The sequence below is a fragment of the Nicotiana tabacum genome, chromosome 24 (genome assembly GCF_000715075.1).
Source record: "Nicotiana tabacum cultivar K326 chromosome 24, ASM71507v2, whole genome shotgun sequence".
Classification (NCBI taxonomy): domain Eukaryota; kingdom Viridiplantae; phylum Streptophyta; class Magnoliopsida; order Solanales; family Solanaceae; genus Nicotiana; species Nicotiana tabacum.
In genome coordinates, this window is record NC_134103.1 from 76383407 (window position 1) to 76389504 (window position 6098).

General features: G+C 35.8%; 1 long non-coding RNA gene across 1 annotated transcript; it reads right to left on the reverse strand.

The window, feature by feature from the left end:
* Positions 1-263: 263 nt before the first annotated feature.
* LOC142178587 (uncharacterized) lies at positions 264-2210 on the reverse strand. The gene is made up of 2 exons (XR_012706856.1): positions 1573-2210; positions 264-583 (listed from the first exon to the last, which is right to left on the reverse strand). It is a non-coding gene; the product is annotated as an uncharacterized LOC142178587 (long non-coding RNA).
* Positions 2211-6098: the final 3888 nt, after the last annotated feature.

Genomic DNA, 6098 nt, shown 5'->3' on the forward strand with positions numbered 1-6098 from the left:
TAAATCACCTTCTACTTCATCAGTATCTCTTTTTTGGCATACATCTTTAAGGCTAATATCTAACTAAATATGTGAATTTAAACATGCACGGAAGAAGAATAAAATATCAGGTTGAAGCTTTGCACTAAACTAAACAGCTCTAATCTCATAAACCAAACGAAATTAATACTAACACATAAAACTCTCTTCTTTCTCTCTTAAAGATCAAGCTTAATATCTGGCTAATAACTCATCAAGAATGCTTAAACCATAAACTAAAAAGATTGGACATAAAACCCAATATGAACATCATCAAGGCAAGTCTTAAAATATAAAGGAGTAAAGTAACATAATATCATCTTTAATACATCAGAATAAAACCTACACCCATTTGAAACAAACAACAACCTAACCAGTATTTAAACATGTCATTAACTAAAAGAAAAAGTTCAACACCAACTCTTATATATGCTTGATACTTAAAATAAAACAGATCATACACGAACATAATACTTTCAAGGTGCTGAATATACTAAAATGGTTCGAATCACTTTATTTCCATTCACTCTTGATCCAAAAGTAGTACAACAGTTGAAGAAATTACCTGGGCAGCAGAAAAGAAAATATCAGTGGAGAGCGAATTGAATTTTAGCAAACAAAGCCAGCAAAAACAACTACGTAATAGCAGCCAGTCAGTGTTAAAAACAGCCCAGAAAATCCAGCAGAGAATTATGAAACTAGTAACTAGTAAACTCAGAACTTAGCCAAACGATCACTCTATTTTCTCAATGGTTTTACACTCTAAAAGTCACTCACAAAGCTCACAATTTTCAGTTGCTAAAGGATGCTTCCGCTGCTGAATTGTTCTCTCAAAGTTATGTGTTTTACTTATAGTGAAAGATTTGTCCAAGTGTGTGAGAAAATGAATTCTTAAGTAGGAAACTAAAGCACCTATTGGACAACTTTTAGTTTACAAAATGTCTGTCCAAAAGGACTAACTTTTGCTACCAAAATACCTGCCCAAAAGACTCACTTAAGTGTGCTAAAAGTCTGTCCAAGGGCTATCCAAAAGGGAAAGGACAGTCCAAACCAACTAAAGTGGCAAAAATATGGAGGAAAATGTACTTTCAGCTGCTCTAATACTAAAAAGTAAGCTACTTTGTATCCTAAATCATGATCAACTTAGCTAACTTCAGCTTTAAGCCAATTAATACCAAACCTTGTTTGCTTCAAGCCAAAACAAATAACTAGAACTTAGTTAAAATACCACAAACATGTAACTAAAACTTAACATTGAACTATTAATCAATCAAAGAGAACGGGAACTTAAAGATTAAGCAAATACATGCATTGACTAGTGAAGGCTTAATAGAACTCAATAGTTTATACTAAAGCAAAATCAGAAAACATAATTCAAACTTAACGACTTAAAAGAAAACACAAAAATGTTACTAGTGAGACAAACTAATGTAATCAACAAAGATGAGAATCAAACGATCGCTAGCAAAATATACACTACAAAGAAATATGATAGAACAATGCTGAAATAAAAATCAGAAACATGGAAGAAAGGTTTCGAGTTCGAGTTTATACCAAAATTCCGAACATTCAACGTCGAATCGAGCAACGAGACAATGCCAAGTGGTTGTTGTCTGACCCTGAGGCGCATGTTTTTTTTTGACAGACGCTAAACTAATAAATTCCGACGTCTTGCCAAAAGGAAACAAGTGCCTTTGGGTTGAAAAAAACTAAGACGGAGTTTGGACTTGAAACTAACACAAAGAGATAGAACCAAGCAAGACATACATGTATATGCAAGTTTTATGTGAAAAGGGGGGTATGTAACCTCATCAATTTAGGGACAAAAGAGGCTAGGATTTTTCGAATTTGGGTAGATTTGTGGATTTTGGGAGGGATTTTTAGGATTTGGAGGTTGGAATCAAAAAGAGGAGGTTGAGATTGAGGGGTTGGGGGGGGGGGGTGAAAGTTTGGGGTGATTGGACGTGCACCGCCGTCGTGGGGGTGGCAGAGGAGTCTGATGAGGGACGTGAGAGAGGGAAGGGGGAAGGAGGGTAGAAGAATTATGGGGGAAATGGGATAAAATTTCAGCCTTTCTAAGTCTTAAATACCTAGTTGGGAGATTGATTTTGGACCATTGGATCAAGAGAGATCAAACGGCTGAGACTTAATCTCTGGACTACTAGACCAGGTCCAGGTGCTTTTGGGCTCCGATTTTGGGGCTAATTTCGGTCCAACTCTGCTAACAACACAACTTAGCCCACATTTCTATTCTCTTTTAATTAACTATAAATAACTAAAAAAATCCTACACTTACACACATAATAAACATAAAAAAGAAAGAAAATGAAAGTGCAAAATTAAGCATTTATAGTAATCAAAAAATAGCCACTATTTTAGATGAAACACGGAAAGTTCCAGCATAATATGCTGGATTATGGAGCTCGTGCGTTTAAACTTCTAGTATATTATATTGGAACACCAGCACATTATGAAATTCTAGCACATTATGCCGGAATCTCATATGTAAAAAATTCGAACTACAGTATATTATACTCGAATTTTTCCGGATTTTTGAGGGTGTTTTTGTTCAGATTTATTTTTACATGAAAAAGTGATTAAATTTTAATTAATTTTGAAAATGTGGCTATTTTCCAATTACCAGTTGTTAATCATGCGAGTTTTTAATCCCCCCCCCCCCAATATTTAGGATGTAGATGGGCCTAGATGATAGAGTGGACAACATTTCTAGTTCGTAAGTCAGAGGACAAACAATGATAAATTATTGCTTTCTTATACGGGGGGATTTGTATCTATACCAGTTTTTGGGTCACATTTTAATCTATGCCCGCTTTGTAAAAAAAATTGCAAGCATATCCACTTTTCTTGTAACTTCAGGCATACGGGCCTTAAGTAGCAAAAACTTATGTCTGAAGTTTGAACTTCAGAATGTTTTGCCTGAAGTGTAGCCTTATCAAAGCAAAACTTCAGATATTTTTGCCTGAAGTTTGGCCTAACTTGCAAAGGCAATCACGCAAACTTTAGTTCATAGTGCAAACTTCAGACAAATTAGTCTGAAGTTCTTCAATTTGTAGTGCAAACTTCAGGAACTTCAGTTCATAGTGCAAGGGCAAACATCAGTTTCCCCTCACTTCATAGTGCAAATTTCAGACAAATTAGTCTGAAGTTCTTCAATTTGTAGTGCAAACTTCAGGACAAATTAACTTTTTAGTGTAAGTAAGAGCTGGTTTGGCATCACATCGGGCTTTACCTCATGGAAAATTCTTCATGTTCTTTATACTGGATTTGGAACTTCTGTATATTTAGTATGAGATAAACACATAACAAGATGAACTAGAGAGTATCTGTTGCGCTCTCGATGCATTTGGATTTGTATCTCGAGCTTGCAAAATAAAGGATTGTAAAATTTGCAGAAGCCCACGTTTTACCTTCTGTTGACAGGGTTTCTGATTTCAAATAGAGAACAATAACAATACTCTATTTTATTATTTTATGACAGTATTTGATCAAATATAGGTTAAGTTGTTAATTTAACTTCACGTTTTATTAGTGAATATATTAAAGTAGTGGTTGAAAAGTTAATTTGATAGACAAGAAGAGGAGGAAGAAAGGAGCCCATAGGCCAGGAGGAAGAAGAGGAGGCGAGGTATAGGTTAAATTGGGTATAAGTTGTTAAAATTAGGGTATAAGTTAAGTAATTTTAAAAATATGGGTATAGGTTAAATGTGGGCGACCAAATAGGGCGCCCATGTAATTTTTACCTTATATGGTTACTAGTTGCTTCCAGCCCGTGCTCTGCACGGGCCCAACACTGTAACGACAAACTCCAAAATATTAACCATTGTAGTTCATTTTCTTCCAGCTTGTCCAGAGTATGCACCCAGGTATAGCTAGCGTTCCAATTAAATGGCCCTCTGTGGATGTCTCTTCCTCATCTTACTGCTCAGCCAGCTGCTAGTAGCACCTTTTAGATCAGATAGTTTAATTTGAGTCTAGCTATGATTTTTATAAAAGAGTATTAGGCAACGTACTGTCAAGGTAATAAAGCTTTTTCGATCATTTTACTTGAGAGATTAATGCAAGTCCATCTTCGACCGTCTCAAATCATTTTCCTTTTGAACTCTCAAATTACTTGCCACTACAAATGCATTAGGATAAGAAGAGTTGGAAGATACGGGAGTAACAACTAAAAAAGTGAAGCACTGAGCTATAAAAGAGTGCGCATGTGTACGTGCGTATGTCACAAGTAACATCTAAGTTTCTTGCGGTCCTTTTTGCCTTAGAATGATCTGTTCAACCCTCGCCATTGAAGCTATCCTGATCTAGACCTTCCCTTGTAACATAAACATATAATGGAGAAATTTAATATGCCATCTTCTCATACAGTTAGCATAGAAATATCAAGCACCATATATATACCATCTTAGCTTTCTCCACTTCTCCGTAATTCCTACCTTACTGGAAAGACAATCTCTTTGTTGGAGTTATTCATCCAGCTACATAGTATTTATTATGTGAGCCTATAAAAGACTAATAGCAATCTAGAAATACACACTTTTTATGTTAAAATCAATCATCTAGATCTCTTTTTACTTAAAAATCATCTAATACATTGAGATATTTTCTTCAGATGAAAACATATTGCTCAGTGCTATATTCTAGTGTAAAATTTCTTAAACATTGACCATGTAAAACCCACGCATTCAAAGAAAGCTTTATATCAAATAGAGGAAAAATGTGATCAAGGAAAATATACAGTTTCAAAAACATTAGAAGATAGGGAGAAGGAACTGAACTGGCAATATCTATGGACTATATATGAAATCTTAGATCCACGCAACTCAGTGACACATGAGAACATGCATGTATAGAACGGGATAGCAAAATAGAAAGGAAAACAAAAAGAAATATTCATAAGTACGCAAGAAGAAGATACAAACAGGACAAACGAAAGTAGGACCAGAGTCACACCCAATTTCAGCCAATAGAAAGTTAAATACAACATCTTTATGAGGTTGTCATCTTGGAGCCAGTTCCTTATGAATGAAATACTAATGTGTCTGAAACTCGTAGGTACCATCCATTTCTTTTTACTTAAACTACTATGAGTATTGAAATAGAAATTATCTAAAATCATGAAAATCGATATGAATAATTGAAATAACCCAAAAAAAGATCTTAATAGTTTTTCATCAAGTAAATAATTCATCCATTACCTCTCAATATGAGTCGCTCACAAATCTTCTATGAAGCAGCTTCTTTGTAACCTTCACCCGTTTCCTTTTGCATATGTGCCTGGGGTGTACATGGACTAGTTCGATTTTTTTATCAAAGCCAAACCAAACCAACTATATCGATTTGGATTGGTTCGGTTTTGTCTTGTTTTTTAGATTTTTTTTTTATTGTGAGTACCTAATTTTTAATCGTGCTTGAATTTTCGCCCACTCATCTCATCAATACCACACTTTGTCCCCACTCCACTTTCCCTTGTCCCCCACTCACAAATCCCATACCCCATTTTCAGCTATTAAAACACATACATAACACACCAAAAAAGGGGATCTAGAAAAAAAAGAAAAATAAGGAAGCAAACTCTTTCTTCTTCAATCACACAAAATCTAAGCCTAAAACTACCTTGAAAGCTGGCCAAAACCAGCAGTGAAACTTCCTCCATCATTAACACCCTAAGACAATCCCGAACAGCCCCTGTTTCCACCACTAAAACACGGTGAAAACCAGCTCTAAAACAGCTGCGTTGCTGCTGCCGAACAGCCACCAAACAGTCTCAAAATAGCTCCAAAACGCAGTCGTAAAGCCATCCCGAAACCACAAAAAAATCAGCAGTGAACCTCTGCTCCCTTCCGCCCAGTTACACCACCAAACTCCATTAAAACCACCCCCTAAACTCCTAAAAAGATCAGCGAAAACAACATAAAAAAAGCTGCTCCATATCCACCAAAATCCAGCCAACAAAGCAGCAAAAAGCTAGCTGCAATCAGTCCTAAAAAAGACCCGAAACAACAACTGAAAGGTACTGCAAATTCCACCACGAAACAGCACCAAGATACCACCCAAAATCA